The sequence below is a fragment of the Danio rerio genome, chromosome 14 (assembly GCF_052040795.2).
Source record: "Danio rerio strain M-AB ecotype USA chromosome 14, GRCz13ab, whole genome shotgun sequence".
Lineage (NCBI taxonomy): Eukaryota > Metazoa > Chordata > Actinopteri > Cypriniformes > Danionidae > Danio > Danio rerio.
Window position 1 is genome coordinate 8,039,368 of NC_141034.1, and position 25,334 is coordinate 8,064,701.

The following is a 25,334-nucleotide window of genomic DNA, read 5'->3' on the forward strand; positions in this document are numbered from 1 at the left end:
TTTTTTCAGGTCTAAAATTTCTCTTGCGAGTGCCATTCGTGCTGCTTTTCTCGTGTAAATCCACCAGAGGCCACTGTCGACTGACTGACTGACCGATCCACTGACCCACTCTCCTTATTCATGAAACCCAACCAATAGTGTTTTAAAAAGCAATCCAGAAAAAGAAAAGCCCCGCGGCAGACTGAATTTTATTATATTGTTTTTAGATTGTACCACATTCTCACCCTGTTATTGATGTGTTTATTTTCTTTTTTGTTTTACCTGCTTTCTGGAACTGTTCTTCGCTGGACTGGAACCCCATCATCGCAGTCAACTCTGTTCTGCATCTCAAGTCCGCCGACGTATGCAGCGAGTCACTGGACAAACTGGTAACAGCGGGAAAGCCATCCACATGGAGGTATATGGTCAACTGATAAGGGAGAAAACTAATGCTTCATACCACCCTTCAGCGTTTGTTTTAAAGACTAAATGCAGCCTTTCGTAACTCTGGCAACGTAGTTTGCGATCTCCAGAAATATATATAAGGCTACATTTTCAGAATGAGCCTAAATGTTGCAAAATGTGCATAAGAATTGTTGAATGGAAACATCCCAGCTAGAAGGAAACGTTTTCTCAACTTTGGCTAACATTCCCTAAGGTTGTGTCAATGTTTTAAAGAAAACATTTTAATGTAATATCCAATGCATATTAAAAAAAATAAAAATAAAAAAATTCCCCAAAACAATGATCAAGAACATTCTAGCTATATTTTGAAAATGTTGTTAAGAGACCAGATTTAACAATGTTCTCTTAGAAAAACTCTCTTTTTCACATTGGTACAGTAAAATTAAACATTTTAGGTAGTTATAGAGAGTGTTTTGTGTCTTTCATATCATTACTGTATATTTTGGAAACAAAAAAGAAAGCAAACAATGTTATTAACAATCATGTAAAATATTTAGAGAATATTGTCCTGACTTTAAAGAATACTTTCTGGAAACTAGAACAAAATACCTGCTAAAAGTGTTAGAGCCTAATATTTTAACAATGGTATCATTAAACATTTTAATCCCGTTTAAGAGAACATTTACCTGTCTTTTAAGAGAGTGTAGTAAAATAAAACAATACCCTAAAATGTTGTAATTATGTTAAAATATAATGTTTCAACAATGTTACCACTAAACAGGTTTAGAATGTTTTAGAGTATGTTTACCAATCTTTTGTAATGTAATGTAATGTAATGTATATTTTGTAATGTAATGTAATGTGTATTTATATAGCGCATTTATTGTGTATGGCCATACACCCAAAGCGCTTCACAATCATGTGGGGGGGTCTCTCCACACCACCACCAGTGTGCAGCATCCACTTGGATGATGCGACGGCTGCCACAGGACAACGACGCCAGTGCGCTCACCACACACCAGCTATTGGTGGAGAGGAGAGACAGTGATAGAGCCAATTCAGTGGAAGGGGATGATTGGGAGGCCATGATCGTAAGGGCCGATAGAGGGACTTTGGCCAGGACACCGGGGTTACACCCCTGCTCTTTCGCGAGAAGTGCCATGGGATTTTTAATGACCACAGAGAGTCAGGACCTCGGTTTAACGTCTCATCCGAAAAGACTTTCTTTTAAAAGAACAATCTGTGTACTAAACTAAAACTAGCCCTAATAAGGTTCTAACAAAGTTACCTCCAAACGTGGTTACAATGTTTTAGAGAATGCTTAGTCATCTTTTAAGAGAATGTTCTGGGGAAAACAAAACAATACATTCAAACGCTAGTGTATAATGTTGTAGCAATGTTACTTCGAAACGTTTTTAGAATGTTTTAGAGAATGTTTTCCTACCTTTAAAGAGAACATTCTCGGAACTTAAAGAAAACTACCCACTAATAATGTAACAAGAATATTAGAATTTAATGTTCTTAAATTGTTACCAGCAAATGTGATTAGAATGTTTCTAGAGAACATCATTATTTATTTTTATTAATATTTTTTACATCTTTATTTATATTCATTTTATCTTTTAAGAGCATGTTCTAGGAACTAAAACAAAACTACCCGCCGAAAACAGTAATGCAACATTGCTTGGTAATATTCTCAGAACATGTAAAGAACTAAAAATTTCTAGCTAGGATAGGTAATGTGGGGTGAATAATTAGTGACAGAATTTTTAGGTTTGGGTGTACGATTCCTTCAATCGAATATACACCGTTTTCAGGGTGCTTTATGTTGATGTTACTAACTGTTGAACGACTCTAGCTGTGTTCGAAACTGCTCACTCATTCACTAATGCCTATGGCAGTTTAGTAAAATGTATTAGCAAACGGGTGATGAAAGTGTACAATTTTGTACATAAATAAAGTAGTGTGAGCCAGAGAGCGTCATCATTTAGTTGTCCCATAAAAAAAATAATTGTGTTTCAACTCATAAGAGTTATGAACTATTTTTTTTTCTATTTGAAAATGTGTTGAATAACCATGTAATAATAGTGGCTTATAAGTAAGCCTTCAAGTGTCTGCAAAAAGAAAAACATGTGCAAACTCAAACGCCATATCTCAACAGATAAACATTCCTTTCATACCCCAGGAGCGCGTTCTTAATTTGTTCTTTTGACTACCTATTTATTCATTCATTTATTCAGGAGGTAATAAAGCAACTTCCATTTTAAGTGCAGGAAGAGCTATCATTTCTTAAAAGCCTATCAGCAGCATGATAACAGTTTGAGAGAGAGGAACAGCTTGCTCGTAGCTTAGAGGCTCCCTGAGGTTTTAACCTGGACAAATGTGTGCAGTTCCTCCCTCCAGCTCCACTAAACCAGAATCTCTCCTCACAGACTACTTCTAGTGTTCGCTATGGCAATCATCTCTATTATTATACTCATACCTAAGGTTAGAAGTTTCATAACATTGCTAAGAAGCATAAAACTTCACATTTAGCAATGTCTGTCCTATATGGAAAATAAAATGAGTTTCAAATATGTTTGCAAATATATTTTAAAATGTACAAAAATGGTCAAAAAGTTCTTTATTATTTTTTAATTAATTTACTCTGTACGTATGCAAGTATGTGTATTATTATTATTATTATTATTATTATTATTATTACTACTATTATAATTAAAAATATATATTTTATTTGTTAAAAAAATATTAAAATATATTCCTTCCCTATATCAGAAAAAGTTGGGACAGTATGGAAAACACAAATAATAAAATAAAGTATTTCTTCAATTTTGTTGCAGATAAAATCAATTAACATTATTTATTGTGTTACTCATTATTTTCTTTTTTCTTTTTCTTTTTTCAAAATAAACACACTCCAGTTTTGATTCTTGCAACACATTTCAAAAAGCTGGCCCAGTAAAGCATCTTTGAATGTTGTCATTTCTTTTCACAACACTTAAAATACATTTAGGGTCTGAAGACAGCAGGTGATGAAGTGTTTCAGGTGCAATTTTGCCCTATTATTCCTGCAAACAAGGTGGGCATTAGTATGGGGGTCTATAATGTCACATTTTGCTCTTCAAAATGCACCACACATTCTCTGTTGGAGTCCGGGCAGGACTTCAGGCAAATCAAGTACCTGTATTCTCTTCCTCCGCAGCCAGGACCTGTAATGTGTGTGTGCTGTGGTTTTGTATTGTCTTGTTGAAATATGCATGGGTGTCCCTGGAAAAGAAGGCAGCATATTGTGCGCCAAAATCTTGATGTACTTTTCAGCATTAATGGTGCCTTCACAGAAGTCTGGGTCACCTTTGCCAAGGGCACTGACACAACCTCATACCATGACAGAGCCTTGCTTTTGAACTTGTTTCTGGTAACAATCCTTTTCTTCTTTGGTCGGGAGCATCCATTTCTCCCAAAAAAATACCTGAAATACTAACTTATCTGACCACAGTACACGTTTCCACTGTGTGATGGTCCATCCCAGATGCCTCAGAGCCTAGAGAAGTCAACTGGACACTGTTAACATAGGGCTTCCGTTTGGCACAGTACAGTTTTAACTGGCATTTGTGGGTGTAACTACGTATTGTGGTACTTGACAAAAGTAGTCCTGAGCCCATGTGGTGACATCGCTTATAGATGAATGAGGGTTTTTGGTGCCACCTGAGGGATTGGAGAACGCGGTTTTAAAAATGAGGCTTGCGTCCTTGTCCTTTACGTAATAAAAATCCAAAGATGGAATAAAAAAAACTAAACAAAAAATCATGAGGAACACATTAAAGGTTTGCTGTATATTCTGAATCACACCTGCCAACACTCCTGTTTTTTTGGTAAAATAAGCGTAATCTAGAGGCCTTTGTCTTTCATTTTAGCCACTTCTGATACCAAATAATCAGCTTGAAGTCTAGTTATTATTTGTTGATCTTAGAACTTGGATAGGCGACAAGACTTTCGTCAGGTAGAGTGTGTGTGTGTATATGTGTTTTTGTGACAAATCAGGACACAAATCTGTCTAATGACATGGGTATGACACAGGTATTACAAAAAGGGGGTGAAATATGAGGACATTGGTGACGTCCTAAAAATGCTTATAAATTCTACAGAATGAGTTTAATCAGAGAGTAAAGCTGCACACAGTCTCCTGTGATGGTTGGGTTTAGGGGTGAGGTGTGGGGGCAATATAATATACGGTTTGGACAGTATAAAATGAATGGAAACCTATGTAATGTCCCCACTTTTCACAAAAACAAATGTGTGTGTGTGTGTGTGTGTGTGTGTATTTATTAATTTATTCATTTTCTTTCCAGCTTAGTCCCATTATTAATCTAGGGTCGCCACAGCGGAATGAACCTTTGACTTATCCAGCATATGTTTTATGCAGCGGATGCCCTTCCAGCTGCATCCCATCACTGGGAAACATCCATAAACACTCATTCACACCCATAGACTACAGACAATTTAGCTAACCCAATTCACCTACAGCACATGTTTTTTGGATTTGTGGGGGGAAACCGGAGCACCCGGAGGAAACCCACGCGAAGACAGGGAGAACATGCAAACTCCACACAGAAATGCCAACTGACCCAGACGGTGCTTGAACTAGCGACTTCCTTGCTGTGAGGTGATTGTGCCACCCACTTTGCCACCATACAGACATGAATCACTCATGAAATCGATTAGACTTGAATAGTGATTGAGATAATGCAGCCTCTTATGATTTTTTTATTGTTATTAATAATTAAAAGTAACTGAACATTACAAGAAATGTTAACATAAATCCAGATACTCAAGACTTATAATAGAGAACTGTAAGATTATTAGAGAGAGGTAAAATAAAATGAATACATAGAATTTTTTTTAATAAAAAGTATTTTTATTATTATTATTATTATTATTATTATTATTAATAATAATAATAATGCTAATATATGACGATCTACTAAAATGAAAGCCTACCAAAAATGTACATTTAAATAAAATAAATAAATCAGATTACATATAAACAAGATAATTGTCTAAATGTCTAAAATGACGTAATTTATGATCTCACCAACTTCAGCTTTATCTTTAATAATAACCTTTATTTAACCAGGTAAGTCAACCTTCACCTTCAATCTTATATTTTATTTTATTTTATTTATTTCTGTGAGTCTTTCAGTATTGAACTCAGACCCACTGAGCACACGAACTTGAACTTTTATTTGTGCCATTTTCTGGCTGATTGCATGTGCAGTGGCGTGTGCGTGTGTGTGTGTGTGTAAGTGAAACATGAACACTTGCAATCAAGGTGAACAGACGCCGCTAATTCAGGTTGCTGATAAACCATGTCGATGGTCTTTGTGGGGCTTTCATTACTGTGGCGGAGTCGCGCGCGCCTGTGTTTTCTGAAGCGAGCTGGTCAATATTAGTACTAGAGTCAATCTGAAAGGCTCATGTTTGCTCTTCCTCCTCCTGTTCTCTGTTGTGAAGGTTTTGATGCTGACAACCAAGACAAAAGCCTGCCTGCAGGGAACAGAGGAGAACAGCAGCAGGAACAACACCTGATAGTGGAGCTGCGGGAACACTTTCATAGTAAGCTTCTATTTGCTAAAGTGTACCGTGAAGTAACAATCCCAAATATTTCTAAAGGATTTTTTAAAAGGGATAGTTCACTCAGAAAATGAAAATTTCTGCCTTTATTTACTCACTCATTTGCTTCCTTTTGTTAAAGGTAAATAACTGTAGGATTTAACTAAGTACATTCATTCGCTTCATCGTTCATTTCTTCATCAGGGGTCGCCAGAGCAGAATGAACCGTCTCACCAGCATATGTTTTACACAACGGCTGCCCTTCCAGCTGCAACCCAGAACTGGGAAACATCCATACACACGTATTCATACACATACTGTACACCACGACCAATTTAGTTTTTTTCAATTCATCCCACATGTCTTTGGACTGTGCTGGAGCACCCTGAGGAACATGCAAACTCCACAGTGTCAACTGACCCAGCAGGGACTCGAACCTGAACTTGTGAGGCGACTGCTAACCACTGAGCCACCTTGTTGCCCTATATAATAAAGTAGCAATTCAAAATACTACTAAATGATTTTTTAAAGGGATAGTTCACCCGAAATTCTACAATTTTGCTTTCATTTACTCAACCATTCGCTAAGGGGAAATAGCCGTACTTTTTAAAGAAGTAACCATTCAAAATACTTGTAAATGATTTTTTTACAGGGATAGTTCACCCGAAATTCTACAATTTCATTTACTAAACCATTTGCTAAAGGGAAATAGCCATCCTTTTTAATGAAGTAACCATTCAAAATACTTGTAAATGATTTTTTTTAAAGGGATAGTTCACCCGAAATTCTACAATTTCATTTACTCAACCATTTGCTAAAGGGAAATAGCCGTCCTTTTTAATGAAGTAACCATTCAAAATACTTGTAAATGATTTTTTTTAAAGGGATAGTACACCCAAAAATTCAAACTCTGCATTTAATAATAATAATAATTATACATTTTATTCATAATGCTCTTTTCACAGTCCCAAAGCACTAACAGGCATTCAAGGCAAACAAAGCTGAACAATAAAAATAGTAAAAAAAAAAAAGACCACAATAAAATATGAACAATTTAATACAATTGGATGATAAAATAACAAAAAAAAAAAAAAATCAATCTAAGTTAAAAGCAATGATAAAAAGGTGAGTCTTGAGAAGTTTCTTAAAACATTCCAGAGAAACATCATTCCTGATGCTGATGGGTAGGCCATTCCATAACTTAGGCGCACTGTACGAAAAAGCACGACCACCGCACGACCACGACCACCACGATCAGCGTGGCTGATACAGCAAAATTGCAGATGAAGAACGAAGACTGCGGGTGGGAGTGGCAAAGTTACCAGGTCACAAATGCAGTCAGGTGCTAGCCCATGCACTGCTTAGCATGTTAAAATCAGAGTCTTAAAATCAATACGTGACTTAACAGGAAGCCAGTGAAGTTGCTGAAGTACAGGAAGTTCAAGTACATTTACTCAACCATTAACTTGTTTAAATCCTACTTTAGTTTCTTTTTTCTGTTGAACACAAAAGAAGATATTTTGAAGAATGCTGGTATAGCTGACACACGTTCACTTCCATAGCAAATATTTTTCTCACTATGGAAGTCCAGCAACTAGTAACCAGTATTTTTACAATATCTTTTTCAGTCACACTTCACAATAAGGTTACAATAACATTCAATTTAATCCAGTTGTATTTGTAGCGCTTTTCACAATAATTCGGCAGCGAGCTCTCTGCAACTCACATGGTCACCCACTGAAGCTACGCAGGGCTGCGCCCGGTCAGTACCTGGATGAGAGACCACATGGGAAAGCTAGGTTGCTGCCGGAAGTGGTGTTAGTGAGCAGGGTGCGCCCAACCTGTGGTCTGTGTGGGTTCTAATGCCCCAGTATAGTGACGGGGACTTGGATGACACGTTAAACCGAGGTCCTGATTCTCTGTGGTCGTTATAAATCCCAGGATGTCCTTTGAAAAAGAGTAGGGGTTTAACCCTGGCATTTTGGCTAAATCTGCCCACTGGTCTCTTTCAATCATGGCCTCCCAACCATCCCCATATCATAATTGGCTTCATCACTCTGTGTCCTTTCCACTAATCAGCTGGTGTGTGGTGTGCAGTCTGGAGCAATGTGGCTGCTGTCATATGATCCAGGTGGATGAAATGTGTAAGTACAAAAATATTTAAAGCGCTTTGAGTGTCTAGAAAGTGCTATATAAATGTGAGGAACTATTATTATTATTATTATTATTATTATTAATAATAACAAAAGCAGCTTTACGTTTTTACATTACAGTCAAAATCATAAAAGTTAAGGCGCGGCCAACGGTCGCCATTTTGTTTGCGCGTCCCACCCACACATCACACCCACGGCAGGATACCAAACATGGGCAAAGAGGCGGAGAGTGAGCGGAGCTACAGACGCATGCTGCATTTTGCTTGGACCTGGTTCAGACACCTGGTTTACTTTGGGAGAACGCTTAATACTTTATCACTTGTGACTCGTTTGTGTTCTGACCACTTGTGCTTGGTTGTACACTATATCAATAAAGTGTTTAGTCTTTTAAAAACACTGCTGTAACACATTGAGCCACTAAACATTGTTCTTATGACGTTTCTCAACAGGAGGAAAACGCGAATTACTTCCAAACTCTTCAGAAATAGTCTGTATTAGTTAATGTAAGACTATTAATGAAATCCAGCATAACACTGTATGACAACGCTTCAGAGGACTGTTCTAGAGCCTACAGCTAATCAATCTGACAGATTCTGGAGTGCATTACAGCTCTAAATATAAACGATAAATGATCTTAAATAAAACAAATACATGTATAGAGATGGTATATAAGTATATAACTTTACTCACATGGGAAACAGAGGCCACGTGAATGGTTTGTGAGCACAATAACGTGCACTCAGCATGACATTCCATCAAATAATTGTAGGAAACAAGTCCAAAAGGCAGTTGACTGTGTAAAGCCACATAAAACAGCACAGAAATATGATAAATATGCCGAGTTCAGTGGCTAATCTGCAGGATTCAGCTGAGGTGACGTGACGGCGACCAACGAGACCTAGCTGTCACTCAAGTGGCCACGCCCTTAATTATGCAAACTTAATATAGCCTAATATAAAGGAAACGGATGAGTTATAAAAAAATTCACCCCCCTCACAGTTGTCATGAAGGGTAATATTAGCTGTATTAACCAAAATCTTTTTTTGTACCAGGCTGTAAACACTTTTTTTTCTGCTGTAAAGTTGGCCATTCTAACAGTGGGCTCAAATGAAATTTGCTCTGTTTTGGAGCCAGGAGCGGCCAGGACTTGTGGAATTTCGGATGAATTGCAGTTTTAGTTACTTCCGTATTGGCTTCCTGAGAGAGAGCGGGAGGTTGCCGCTTGATATAAACATAAGCCCCGTTTACACTAATACGTTTTAGTTTTAAAACGGCGTTTTAGAATCAAAGCGATTCGCGTCCACACACTGGGGTTTTACCTAGCGTTTGTGAACAGCTCTCCATCCACACTACACTGCTAAAAACGCACATCACATGACCACACACACACACACTCCGGCATTCACTGCAGCATAACTACCCAGATGAGAGCTGTGTACGTCGGACTGCTCATCAAGGATCTCCCGCTGGATCTATTCTAACTATATTTGTTAAACGTAATGTTTAATTTATCTTGTTGTCTGGTGGGTAGCATGATCGCCTGACAGCAAGAAGGTCGCTGGTTCGAGCCCCGGCTTGGTCAGTTATTATTGTATTATCATTACTGTTGTGAAGCAAAGTTAAACTAATGTTTAAAGTTTTAACTGTAATTTTAAAGCAAACTATTTTTCACTAGAAATAAGTAGATACTGCAATACTGTAGTTCACAGTTGTAATTAAATTCACTGGAAAATAAAAGTTCACATTTGATAATTATAACAATGTTATCTCATGCTACAGCTTACAACACAAGATTTTTTTATTGATTAAATAGTTTACTTTCAATCCCTCAATCTTTAATATAATAATAATACTAATAATTATAATAATAATAATAATAATTTAATTTTTAAACAAACAAACAAAGGCCTGAACACAATAAAATATAAATACTACTACTACCACTATTGCTACCACCACTACTACTACTACTAATAATAATAATAATGTAATATTATTATTAATATTATTTATTTATTTTTGGAAAAATCAAGACAGAATTGTATTACATGACTGCATGGATGCAGTGGCGTAGCGCAAAATGCGGAGGTCCCCCTGCAGGGATCGCTGACGGGGCCCCCTGATGAAGGGGGGGGGATACGTCATACGTCAATTTGCATATCACTGACGTCATAACGTTCTACCGTTTCTGTTTAACAGCCTATGGTTAATAAAGGGGTATTTATAATTGCACTACACTTTATATAAGCATGTTTATTTAACTACATTTATTGCTGTTTGAATACAGTATATCATTATAGATCTGTAACGTTAGTGAATGTGCAGTAATCTCTCATATGAAATAAACTCAGACAAGTTCAGAAACTGTCACTAAAATATCTGTGATTTTGAACAAGAAAAGAATAAACGGTCCAAATAAATTGTTAAAATAAAGTAGAAGTAGATCGGTTTGACTGTACAAGGGAAATACCTTCACACTTCCTGTGCTAAATCATTTGTCGTCGGTACGCAGAGGGGTGATCTGCTCTCGGGCTGCAGGTGGGAGAGGCGGCTGTTGAGGACTGACTGGGCCGCCTGTCAGTGCTGTGAGGCGGGGGAGGGGTCGGCAGCATCACACGCAGCTCGTTGAGAAGAGTAGGGACGGTACAGTATGGAAAAATGACAGTCTAAAAAAATCTCCAATAACACATAAAAAAGTCACTAGGGGGGTCTGAAAAGTCGCTAAATCTAGTGACAAAGTCGCTAAGTTGGCAACATTGGCGGCAAGCAATCAGAATGAAGTAGTCCACCGCTTGAGAAGTGTTCAGAGAACACAGACGTGTGAACTTTTATCAAAGAATAAAAAGTTTCCTGCGGGCCCGTCCGCTACGCCACTGCATGGATGCAGCTTGTAGAGAAGTTATCAGACTTGTGCTTTTTCTCCAGGAAATGTTTAGCCTCTCACTTTACCTGCTCATTGTGCAGGACATCACCACATCTAAGCAGGATTTCATACAGTAGCAAGAGAAATCGCTGAGGATTTCAGACACACTGTTGTGGTCAGATAAAACTCCCGCACAGCCACAGGGTCAGCAGAGGTCAGCAAGGGTCGGGAGAGGTCAGAGCGAGACACATTCAGACCCTTATCAGGGGCCCAAAATCACACACACCAACACCTTCACGAGGAACTTACAAACATTTACACACCTCTGCAAACATTAAGGGTTTTTACTCTGAACTCCCAGACGAAAATACTAAAATACTATACATGTTCATTACTAGATACATTATATACGAGTCATTCAGTGAAACAACTGCTTTCTCCATTTTTGAAAGGTAACAAAATCTTCAGATCTTACACCTTCTGTTTGACAAAGAATGTTTCGTGTTTAGGTGTTAAGAAATCGGATTGCATTATAAAATTAGCATAGCTCAATTAATGAGCGTGTTAATATATTGAGATTTTCTGAAGGTGTGACAGGATGAAATGTTTCCAATCAAAATGTTTTGAGCTATAGGGTTCCTCTCTCGTTAGATTTAGAATTAATATTTATAAAACTACATCTATAAATAGAAGAAATTACCAAGCAAACAGTTTTTCCTGATTATTTTATGTGGATGTGCTGTGATTTATCTGGCATATTAAAAATGATGATGATGATGATGATAATAATAATAGTATTAATAATAATAATAATAATAAATTGTATTTCTAGGGTTCCATTAGTGTTAAGTTATCATCCAGGCAGTTGTTATCACAGAATAAAGCCTGACAGGCTTATTGGCAACCCAACATGAATATAATCCTGAAGGGCTGTATTCTTCAAAAACAACCACCCTTGATGTACTTTATCCTGCTTATTACATGGCTACTTGACACAAAACATGGACCAATTAGACACAAAACATTGTTCTGAGGCATAATAGTTTATTCATTCTTTGATAACATGCAAAGCTGAAGAAAACTCAAACCACTGAATGGAGCATACACTAACCTGTGCATTATTTAGTTACAAAATGGTGCCAAACAGTCACAAAAATACAAAGTTGACAAATGAAACTAGCTCAATGGAGCATATACTAACCTAGATTTTATTATTCACTATAAAATACCTTGGAATTTCACGACTGACAAATCAGAATTAAGTATTCTAGACAGCAGTGTAATAATCTGCAACAACAACTGCCTGGATCTACTTTATCCTGCTTATTACACACTTGCGTAATGTGATAAATAGATGCAAAATATTGTTCTCAGCCAAAACAGTTCATTAAATCTTTAATTAAATGCTAAGCTGACGAAAATAAAAACTGCTGAATGGAGCATATATTAACATGGGCATTATTCATTCACAAGATGGTGCCAAACAGCTGTGTGGTGCTATTACAGCTGCGTAATAAACTCCAATAACAACCACCTGGATCTACTTTATCCTGCTTATTACACATTTGCACAAAATGTATTAATTAGACCAGGCATGTCCAAACTCGGTCCTGGAGGGTCGGTGGGCAGCAAAGTTTAGTTCCAACCCCAATCAGACCCACCTGGGCTAATCAAGCTCTTTCAAGGCTTTATAGAAACATCCTTGCAGGTGTGTTGAGGCAAGTTGGAGCGTAAATCTGCAGGACACCGGCCCTCCAGGACCGAGTTTGGACACCCCTGAATTTAGAAAAAAAAAAAAAAAACATTGGTCTGAACCATAATAGTTTATCAAATCTTTAATTAGATGCTGACGAAAATAAAAACTGCTGAAAGGAGCACACACTAAACTGTGTATTATTCAGCGACAAGATGGCGCCTAACAGTCAAAAACAAAAAGATGACAGAAACCGTATACTAACCTACGTATTATTCATTCACAAAAACATACCTTGGAATGTCGTGACTTATCAATCAGAATCAAGTGTATTAGACAGCCGTGTAATAATCTGCAATAACAACCGGCTTGATCTACTTTATCCTGCTTATTACACACCTGCGTAATGTAATATTAGACACAAAACATTGTTCTGAGTCGTAATAGTTTATTCATTCTTTAATTAAATGCAAAGCTAATGGAAACAAAAACTTCTGAATGGAGTATACACTAACCTGTGCATTATTCAGCCACAAGATGGCACCAAACAGTCAACAACGCTAAGTTGACAAACAAAACTAGATTAATGGAGTATATACTAACATACATAATATCCATTCACAATAACATACCTTGGAATGTTGTGACTGACCAATCAGAATTAAGTATTCTAGACAGCGGTGTAATAATCTGCAATAACAACTGGCTTGATCTACTTTATCCTGTTAATCTAACACCTGCAGAATGTAATGATTAGACACAAAACATTGATCTGAGGCATAATAGTTTATTAATTCTTTAATTAAATGCAAAGCTGACAGAAATAAAAATGGCTGAATGGAGCATACACTAACCTGTTCATTATTCAGTCACAAGATGGCGCCAAACAGTCAAAAACACAAATATGACCGAAACAAAATCAGCTCAATAGAGCATATACTAACCTACATATTATAATTCATTCACAGTAACATACCTTGGAATATCTTGACAAACCAATCAGAATCAAGTATTCCAGACAATCGTATAATAACCTGCAATAACAACCATCCGGATGTACTTTATCCAGCTTATTACACACGTGTGCAATGTAATAATTAGACACAAAACATTGTTTTGAGTCATAATAGTTTATTATTTCTTTAAATGCAAAGTTAATGGAAATAAAAACTGCCGAATGGACCATACACTAACATTATTCAGCCACTAGATGCCACCAAACTGTCAAAAATACAAACAAAACGTATACTAACATACATATTGTTATTAATTCACAATAACTTACTATGGAATGACCAAGCAGACTGACCAATAAGAGGTATGCCAGACATCCATGTTATAATCTGCAATATCAACCACCTGCATCTACTTTATCCAGCTTATTACACACTTGCGCACTCGTGTAATGTAATAATTAAAAAAAAACTTTGTTCTGAGCCATAACAGTTTATTAATTCTTTAATTAAACACAAAGCTGACAGAAACAAAAATAGCTAAAGGGAGCACACACCATCCTATGTATTAAGATGGCTCCCAACATTGAAAATCTGTGCTGTAAAAGACAAACATATAAATACGAATGTGGATGTAAACATATTCACTGACATTCAAGATGATTTAAAGTCCCCAGCTGAGTCTGTGTTAATAGTTTTAGTGTTGTTATCTTGGAATAACACATCATGGATCGTTGTAACTGACCAATCAGCTGTATGATCTAATGTTAGTTAGTAACAATAAACATTCATACGTTGCATTTACATTGGTTACATAGTTATAACAATTCAAATATTCAAGCTAGCAAGACACAGAACAAATTTTTTATTGCCGTTAGTCAAAATGTTTCAGAAGGATTATTTTCACAGTATGACTCATACATGACAGATAAAACTTTGAGCCTGTCTACTTCTTTCTTGTTTATTTGTTACACAGTTCATGTCAGGCTTTCATTTTACCCATTTGTAGGCCTATAATTTACTGCCAGTCAAAAAAAGTCTATCAAATCAGTGTGTGTGTGTGTGTGTGTGTGTGTGTGTGTGTGTGTGTGTGTGTGTGTGTGTCAGAAATATACAAACAACAACTAAAAAAAGAAACATGTTCACGTTAACCTACTTCAAAACCCCCCGAATGCTTCCTTCTGACAATTTATATCAGTCATTTACATAAGCACTTATTTTATACAGCCAAATTACAGATGCTAAAGTAAGAGTGATCAAATTACAGTATTTAAATAGATAGTCCACCCAAAACACTGTTTTTACTTTCTTAAGAGTTTCATTTTTTCTGCACACTGTAAAACAATTCTTGCTGCCTTCATTTTTGGGTTGAATCAAATGATCTTTCAGTCATCTCAATTTATTTCAATCTGTCACAATCACCAGTGATCTAATCCACATGGCTGAAGAACTACAAATCTGCCACCAAAAGAACTACAAATCCCATTTGACCTGTACACACACACCAGTTGCAGTTCACAGTTGGAAGCTGATCAGTACACAGGCTATTTATACACTACACTTGCACACACACATTGCTGAATGTTATTTGTTTGTTTTGTTAGTTAAACTTGTAACTTTACTAAGTGTTTATTATGTCTAGCCGTGTTTTTTGATCCTTGTTGTTTTGTTACTTAATCTATTTCTAGCTTTGTTCCTTGTTTATCTTACCTTTCTCTGGTTTTGACCATTTTTGCCTGTTTATCGAGGATGACTTCTGGATGATCTGTATGTACCCGATTGCTTCTGTATTGATTCTTGCCTGATTTACTATTCTGTTAAATAACTCTGCAATTAGATTTGCATTTTCGTGAAAGCCTCCATCAACACAATCACATGCATTGGGTTATTTTGATTAAATGTTTTTTTTTTTCATTCTGGTATTACTATTGCTACTATTACTAGCACTGCTATTAATTTTATAATTATGACTTTGTAAATAAATAACATACAATATTGAAAATTTTGAAAATGCTTATTTACATTACATTTTAGTTCCAGACACTTTTGTTAAAATAAATCAAGAATCACAAACAATGAAGAAACAGATCAAAGTGCAGGCAGTTGCAAACTGTGCAAGCAGAAAATCATGTGTTGATGGAGCAGAATATGGAGCTCCGTGTGCTGTAGAGACTGTCCAAGGCAAGGCAAGGCAAGGCAAGGCAAGTTTATTTATAAAGCACATTTCATACACAGTGGCAATTCAAAGTGCTTTACATAAACAAGAATAAAAGATAAAAACAGGTAAAATGTGATATAAAAGAATAAAGAAGAAGAGAAAAACATAATAGTGCGATCTGTCGGACGCAGCACAGTGCTCATTCAGTAAAGGCACAGCTAAACAGATGTGTTTTCAGTCTTGATTTGAATGTGCCTAATGTTGGAGCTCATCTGATCATTTCTGGAAGCTGATTCCAGCCGCGGGGGGCATAGTGGCTGAAAGCTGATTCACCCTGCTTTGACTGAATTCTTGGAACTTCTAGTTTATATGATCCTAATGATCAGGGCTGCGTTTCCCGATAACGATTGATCTTAGCACTTAAGAGCGTTTTCTACGAGTCATTTTGCGAACGTTCGTTATTGTTTCACGTGCGTTTCCCAAAAATGCACTTAACACAATTGCACGTAGCCCAGCTTTAAGTGCAACTTAGGAGTCGCTATCCGTTTGTTAAGTGCTGAAATGTCACGCTATAGAATGGCTCGTTATTGTTGCACATGTTATAGCAATCCATATAATTCTTCTTCTACTTGTGTGAATGTATATTCAACTCGAATAACATAAAAAAAAAAATTTTGAGCCAGTTTAAAAACATAAATTAACTGGAAATGTCGTACTGTAAAAACACTGTCTTGCTCCAATCTCGCATAAAACTAATTCTAACAGTCCTTGCCGGAAATGACATCAGCATCATTTTCGATATTTATATGAAACCTTAATTAAGTAGAATTATTTATCAATTTCTTTATCAAAAATTGCTTATCTCACATCAAAATAAATAAATAAGTAAATAAATAAATAAATAAATAAGCTCTTACATTTATTTTTGAAAAGTTTAGCCTAATTATCCCCACCTGATGTGCATTTGCTAATAGGACAAAAATATAGCCTACTACCCTCGAAATGTCCATATACAACAGTGTAATTTTTTTTTTCATTCTAACATTTATTATGTAATTTTTATTTTTTTCTTTATTCATTATTATTTGTATATTGAATTGTGTAATGTGTAGAAAATATAAATGAATAGAGATATACGTACAAATAAAATGAATAATGACTTTGAAGAGAAGTAAATTGTAGGTGCAATTTGCCGGTTGTCCAGCAGGTGCCCTCATAACTCTGTCTCCTTACGATGCACTTAAGGCTTTACGATTACTCCAGAGCACTCGTAGATCCACTAAGATTTTCAAGTGCTACTTAAGTTACGATGCTTTTGGGAAACAGACCGTAATATTAAGATCAGTCGTACGATCATTTCTACGAACTTCTTAGGCTTACGATGCTTTTGGGAAACGCAGCCCTGAGTGATCTGTTGGGTTTGTATTCAGAGAGCATATCTGTGATGTATTTAGGTCCTAGGCCATTTAGTGATTTATAGACCAGTAATAATACTTTAAAATCTATTCTGAATGTAACTGGGAGCCAGTGTAAAGACCTGAGGACAGGTGTGATATGCTCTGATTTTCTGGTTCTGGTCAGAATTCTGGCTGCAGCGTTCTGGATGAGCTGCAACTGTCTGACTGTCTTTTTAGGAAGACCAGTGAGGAGGCCGTTACAGTAATCCACCCTGCTGCTGATAAAAGTATGAACAAGTTTCTCTAAATCTTCACTGGAAACAAAGCATCTAATTTGTGCTATGTTTTTGAGATGATAGTATGCTGATTTACTAAGTGCTTTGAGATGACTATTGAAACTCAGATCTGACTCAAGAGTCACACCAAGATTCTTGAACTTTTACCTTAAATACTTAGAGCATTTACCTTGAGAACCTCATCTCTGTTCCCAAACACAATCATTTCTGTTTTCTCTTTGTTTAACTAAAGAAAGTTTTGGCACATCCAATTGTTAATTTCATCAATGCATTGGCAGAGGGTGTCAATGGGGCTGTAGTCATTAGGTGTCATATGGGGCTGTCCAGCAGCTGCAGCAGGCTTCACTCAGTGTCCATACATTTTAACCATATCCAAACATTTCTAAAATATAGTCTTGGATGGTGAAACGGATATAAAAACACAACACGAAGAGGTCATTTGATAAAAAAAATAACAACAATATTTTTGTGGTATAGCTCAAATAAACTTTATTACGCAAAAACATTACGCACGCATATTAATACAGCTGTTTTGTGTCAGTTAAATCGGTTGACTGTTGAAATTCTAATTTTTAACCCAACTGGTTGAGTTATTAAATAAATAACCAAATAAAAGTTAAAAAGCACCAAATATTTAACTTAGCTAGTTGAGTTGTCAAAATTATCCAATAAAGGTTAAGAATAACTTGTTTAACTCAAACATTTGGTTAAATAATTAACTCAACGGTTTTTAGAGTGCAGGGTTTAACGCTAAGGATTTTTTCTACTGGGCCGATCGGGCCAGTGTTGAGACTATTTGCCCTGCCAAACTTTTCTCTGGCCCCAACAACAACAAAAAAAGTTAATAGGTATTTCATCGCCACATATTTTAAATAATGTCTTTAAATCTAGAATTTAAACATTTTAAAAATGTTAATAAATGTATAATGAGCAAAATTCAAGATTTTCCATGCAATTGTCTGCTTCCAAGACTTTAGAAACAGACGTTTTCTTTTAGCCTCATAGTTTGAAGTTGTCGCCATGTTGCCATCTTTTCACTGTACTGGTTTTTACCAGGTTATGAAAAAAATAACTTGCTCATCGTTGCTGGCCGATAGGGGCCAGTAACAATCCTGTCTACTGTCCCGAGCTTCTTTCACGCTGGCCCCGGGCCACCGGGCAGTTCTTATTGTTGAGCCCTGCAGTGTGTGTTACAATTATCCCCGTGTGTGAAAATTAAAAAGCACTTGGTAAATATTTAAAAAAGAACACAACTTTTTAACACGAGGGCTAATAATTTAGCCTTCAACTGCACACCCATTTCCAACAATCTTCAAAATATCATCTTCTGTGCTCAACAGAAGAAATAATCTCCAACAGCGCTGGAACAAGTGAATGGTGTGTAAATGATGACAGAATTTCATCATCAAAAATTCATTCTGGACTCAAGCAACTACGCCTTTAAGAAGCCTTTAACGATCTGTTTTGTGTGTGTGTATTTGTGCAGCACGAAGCTGTTGTGTCTCTGAGCAAGAGACATTCAAACGGGCCGTAAACTAAACACATCTGCCAACTTCCTCTTTTGGCCTCAGGTTATCAAAGCCCTGCAAAGCCAGTGATGTATAAAAAATCAGTTCAGAGATTTTTTCCCCCTCCACCTTCTCTTCATATAACCTTGGAGATGAGCAAATATTTTATTCAGTGACTCTAGTCGTTTTTAATACGCGCCTCTATATTCTGGCTTATGTATGCGCGCGCCCGTTAGTTTGCATGTCAAAAATAGATTGCGAGAGATGAGAATAATGTTTATAATTGCAAAGGCCTTTGTGTTTATCTGTGTGTGCGTGTGTGTGTTTAACATGGAGAACTGGTGTAGTGTGAATTGCAGTAATTGCCTTGTTTGTTTTGTTTTGGCTGGTTCTGTGAGCTGGTAAGCCACTGCTTCACTGCCTCTGATTGTTTGTCATTTGCCATTTCAAGTGGAACTAACAAGCGTACATACCGAGTGGGATCGAGAAATTGTGTGTGCGTGCGCATTTGTAATACTCTGAAGAAAATATATTGTCTCTTTCTCTTTTTTCCCCCCCCTCTCTTCTCTCATCAAGCGAAATATTCCTTCCACCTACGGACGTTTTAATTTGTTACAACGTCCACATCTCTGTCATGTACACAGAGCTGGATGATTATATGCTGTGTGCGCGCGCGCGTGTGTGTATGTGTGTGCGCGCTTGCTTGCCTACGCTTTAGTGTGACACCTGAGTCACTGGAAGTACATTATCGCTAATGTCCACTTCTGTGAAGTGACCTCATAAATGACCGCTCGGCTACACTGGCAGTGAGATAAGAGTCTGATAGTGGAGTGCCACTGAAAAGGTCACAGCCATCGTAAAGCAATGATGAGCTGAGCGAGGGATGAGTGGAGAGGAGAAATGGAGAGCTGGAGACGAAAGACAAACGGAACACTCTGTGAGTGGATCCAGGGAAGAACTTACAAGAAAGTCTGGCGGAAAACTAGCTGTGTGTTTAGCAAAATGGCTGTTTAAGAAATGCTGTGTATAACTTTTGACTTGCCATTTAAAAGCACCCTAGCAACTATACAGACTGCCTTAGCAACCGCATAGCAATGACCCTGGCAACCACTCAGAACATTCCAGTTTTGGAGAGTAGTGAACTTAAAGTAGCGGCCTATATATAGATGCACATCTCATTAGTGACTGTACATGTAAGTCATCTGCTTGTGTGAATGCTTGAGAAAAAGTCGAATGTGCGTAGTTATGTCTGAATATGTACATTTGCTCAAATAAAATACAGGGTAAAAGTGTTGACATTAAAAATGTCACCATAGACCTTTAATATTATGTTCAGATCTGATAGGTTCAGTGGTGGAAAGAGTACTAAAAAAGCATACTTAAGTAAAAGTACCATTACTTGCCTACAAATGTAGTGAGTAGAGTAAAAGTACCTGTTGTAAATATTAGTGAAAGTAGGAGTAAAAAGTAGCCCTTTTAAAAGTACTCATGAGTAGTGAGTAGTGAGTATTTTGCTGTTAAAAGTTGATGCATTTGTGGGTGTGTGTGTGTAAACGTAACATTCTGTAGTGCATTTAGTTGTTGCCCAGCAGGCACACAATGTCATAAGATGTTAATATTAGGTTAGATTTAGGTTGTGATGTCAGGTGACCAAAATTAAATGTCTAGTCAGCGTCTCAGGACAACATTATTTTGATGTCCAATAATGACATCATATGACGTTGATATTTGGTTGATTTTAGGTTAGAAAGTGACCAAAATTCAATGTCGAGCCAACATCTTAGACCAACATCCTATTGATGTCAAATACTGATATTTATTCATCAGTTATGGCAACCAAAATTCAACGTCTGATAGACGTCATAGTGGTAACGTCGACACAACGTCAAGCTGCAACATCATTAGACGTTGATATTTGGTTGGTTTTAGGTTGGACGTTAGTGTACAATTTCAATCTGACGGTATGTTGACGTCTTGTGTCTACTAGGTGTTTAAGGCCATTTCGATCATCATACTGTAAATATTCATCATCTTCTCATCAGTGACATGCATCTAAACCAGAGGTGCCCATACTTGGTCCTGGAGGGCCGGTGTCCTGCAAAGTTTAGTTCCAATCCCAATACGCACCTGGGCTAGCTAATCAATCTCATACAAGGCTTTCTAGAAACATCCATGCAGGTGTGTTGTTGAGGCAAGTTGGAGCTAAAATCTGCAGGACAACGGCCCTCCAGGATTGTGTTTGAGCATCCCTGATCTAAACAGTCTCTGGGTCAACGCGTGTAAAGATTTTTGAACATCTTCTTAAACATTTTTATTGCTTCCAAAACAGTTTGCTGCAATGTAAAGTGCACATGTCTTGAGGTAGTTCATAATGATGCGATTTACCTTCTATGTGTGATTTGATTGGACAGGAATCACAGAACTGATTTCTCTAATCCACATAGACAAGAAAAAAATAAAGTAGTGACTGAAGATTGAAGAAAAGTAGTGGAGTAAAAGTACTGATACTGCACTAAAAATGTACTCAAGGAAAAGTACTCATTTTTAAAACTACAATGTAAAGTAAATTACAATTTCTGAGAAAAACTGCTCAATTACAGTAATTTGAGTATTTGTAATTAGTTACTTTACGCCACTGGTTAGGTTATCCTGTTTCCTCAGGAATTTATTCCAGAGTATCACAGTACTGTTTTAAACTTCTGCGGCGAACGATTGACATAACTAGCGGTGTGTGCCTTGCACGAAAACATCCATTTGTGCTGTTTGTGTTGTTCTGCAATAACACTTCCGAAACGCTAGCTGGCAGTAGGTTACGTTATGCTCCTCTGTGTCAAGTTTATTCGAGGGGGTTTGGTTTTTTTTCTGAACGCCATCTTAATGTTCATGTAGCTAAAACTCGTTTATTCAGAGGCGGGAACTGGCGGACGTGCAACAACTTAAATCCTAAAGTAAGCACAAAACAAATGTTTCTATACGGCGGTCCTCAACGGATTCCACACTTGTAAACACTCGCTCCATTGCTCCCGGCTCTCAGCCCTGCCCACAAATTAGTACCTCCAAACTGACCAATAAGAGCTTGCGATACGTGTCATTGCAACGTGTTACATTTTTTTGAGAGGTGCGTGTCAGAGAGATGCGACCACGCGAAGGCTGCACCGGACCACAGAAGTATAAAGCCTGGTTTATACTTCTGCATCAAGTGAACAGCGTAACCCACGGCTCATGCAACTCGCATAGCTGTGCATTTATACTTCTGCGCGCTGTCTCTGTTGGTCTGCATTAACATTTCTAAAACGCTAGTTGGCAGTGAGGTGTAAATGGTCCTCTGTGTCGAGTTTCTTCGCTGGTGTTTTGTTTTTCCTGAACGCTTCCTGAATGTACAAGTGGCTCAAACTCGCTCATTTTGAGGCAGGAACCAGCGGACGTGCAACAACTTTAACTATGAGGTAAACACAAAACAAAACTTTCCATCCGGAGCTTCTTCACGTGACTCCACACTTGTAAATAATCGCTCTATCAGGCTCGCACCATTCACGTGACTCTCGGTCCCGCCCAGACTCGTCAGCGCTACCAAGCCAACCAATCACAGAGCTTGCGCTACGCATCATTGCGACATGTAGTTACATTTTTTTAAAAGGTGCACGTCAGCAACGGCCACAGCGTAGGGCTATGTGTGAACGCGTAGGCTATGCCGTAGCATACGCGTGCGCTTGACGCAGAAGTATAAATGAGCCTTAAATCTGCCTTAAAGGGGCAGTAGGTGATTGTCATCAGAAACATGTTTTGTTTTGCTGGTTGAAAGTCTCTTCACATTCCAACAGTACTGATAAAAGTAAATGATTTAAATGTATTTATATGTATTTTTATATCCTGGGTAAGGCATAAAACCAAAAAATGTTCATCCAATTAAAATTTGTCAGGCCGACAATTCCCATAATTCTGATAAGTAACCTAAACTGTCTGTCAATAAATGTAGATTTGTACAACTGCACACCTGTTCACGCAGATCCACCATTTGTGCGTTCATGAGCACACAGCAGAGAGAGTAACAGCAGTAAAAACAAATGCTGAATCAAAACTTTGAAAAATCCTGAATCAATATTTAAGTTAGTTTTGCATGCTGGAAGAAGGACGACACCATGGTTGAAGTATTTCTTTTAGACACGTAATGTAATGTTATGTCATCATGCAAAGCTGATGTAGATTGTGTTGTTTTACGAATGGGTTATGTGCACGGAGGTGTTTTTCAGCCACTGAAATCTGTCTGCAAAAGATTGATGTGACTTATGTGATGTGATTTTCAGTTTCATAAGGGTTCTTTTACAGCATCGATAATGTGGATTTTTATTTAGTTTAACAACAAAACATCAGCAAATAGCGCAACTCTGCCTAGATTTCTGCTCTATTTTGTAAAACCCAGCATTTTTCGCAGTGTACAATGCTGAGTTCCAAACAATTTCTTTATGTTGTCCCAACACATGTCAATTAAGTAAACGTAATTGTTTTTGCTAATTTAGGTGGATTGAACATAAAACAATTAAGTTGTCCACAAAAAACACAAGATTTGTGTTGATTCAACTTATTTTAAATAAGCAGTTTCAACAAGCAGCAAAAATAATTTTTGAGTGTACAGTTGAGGTCAAAATTAGCCCCCCTTTTTAATTTATATATATATATATATATATTTCCCAAATTATGTTTAACAGGGCAGAAAAACTTTCACAGTTTGTCTGATAATATTTTTTCTTCTAGATAAAGTCTTATTTGTTTTATTTGGGCTAGAATAAAAGCAGTTTTTAAATTCTTTACAAACATTTTAAGGCCAAAATAATTAGCCCCTTTTAGCAATTTTCTTTTTAATAGCAAACACAACAAACCACTGTTATACAATAACTTGCCTAATTACCCTAACCTGCCTAATTTACCTAGTTAAGCCTTTAAATGTCCCTTTAAGCTGTATAGAAGTTTCTTGAAAAACATCTAGTAAAATAGTATTTACTGTCATCATGGCAAAGATAAAATATCTCAGTTATTAAAACTATAATGTTTAGAAATGTGTTAAAAAATCTGCTCTCTATTAAACAGAAATGGGGCAAAAAATAAACAGGAGGGCTAATAATTCTGACTTCAATTGTACATTCACACTGCTAAGTAAATATCCCCCAGCCGCACTCCAAGATCCCCCCCAAGAGTACATCTTTACTGCCAATTGTGATTGGGTTATAGCTTAACAACTACAGTCCTTTCTGCCAGCTGTGTGGAGATTGGGCTGGTGAGTTTTGCACAGGCAAGCACTATACACTCGCATTTTCACAGTAAAAAATCAAGTTACATCTAATCTTTGAGAAAGGGGTTATAAAACGGCATGTCGCATTTGAAAAGGGGACAGCAAGAGTGCCCAGATTGCCTAAAAATGAGAGAGGACAAAAGAAAAAAAAGTGAAGTGTGGCTCTCCGGCCACTGAAAAGCCCAACCAGATGGAAGCACTCAAAGTGACGACTCCGGAGCTGTGACATCATCAGGGCAATGGCTCTGTATGGCATTTACTCTGATTAGTTAAATGGCCATGATTGTCCGCCCAGCAAACCACTCACACACACACACACACACACAAATGACCACGCAGGCTATTGCTCTGCGGTAATCAGCCGAATGTGTATCTACATAAGCCGACTGATTATAGCCCCAGTCAGACAACTTGGACAAATCAAATTCTCATTAAAGTTTCATTCGCAAAATCCTGAAATTGGAACAAACGCACATGCCTTGGTGTAGCTCTGTGTTGTCCTGCCAGCTAAACTTCAAAAATGGAAACTTCTGAACAGTGTTGTGTTCACGCTATCGGTCTGTCTGTGCAGTTCATCGGCCATTTGGGATTTCTCAATGTGGAGTTTTGTAAACAAACCGAAACCGAATACCCTGTGAACTCTCTCAGTGAAGTCTCGTCAGCTCCCATATTTCGGTTCGACTGCACTGTTGTTTTGTGAAGAAGAAAAACGAAATCTACTGTATATTAGCCCATGGTATTACTTTATATAATTAAGGCAAGACCCTGCAGGTAAACAGTTATCATTATACTTCCCCAGTCGATTGATTACATTAAGAATCGCAAACACTTTATGTAGTACAAGTTTGGCAATGCAAATCAGGCATTATTTAATTAAATATGTGGTAATTTGCATACATTTCTAACACGTTCGGTGGGTCTTTTTTATCACTTCATAATTCAGCAAATACTGCGAACAGCCAGAAAAGAACACAATTTTAGTATATTTATAAGCAGGAATTATGTACGAACATTGATTATTTCATGAACTGT

The 25,334-nt window shown here is 37.2% G+C and overlaps 1 long non-coding RNA gene across 2 annotated transcripts in view; it reads left to right on the forward strand.

Moving 5' to 3' along the window:
• The window catches only part of LOC141377681 (uncharacterized), an 18,216-nt gene extending 11,218 nt beyond the window's left edge, over window positions 1-6,998 (forward strand). Inside the window, exons 2-5 of one of the 2 annotated variants that reach the window (XR_015507169.1) lie at window positions 310-397; window positions 5,896-5,997; window positions 6,199-6,593; window positions 6,707-6,998. This is a non-coding gene — a long non-coding RNA (uncharacterized LOC141377681). Of the gene's footprint in view, window positions 1-285; window positions 398-5,895; window positions 5,998-6,198; window positions 6,594-6,706 lie in introns of those variants that run through there. The other variant, XR_015507168.1, reaches the window with a different exon arrangement.
• The last annotated feature ends 18,336 nt before the right edge of the window (window positions 6,999-25,334 follow it).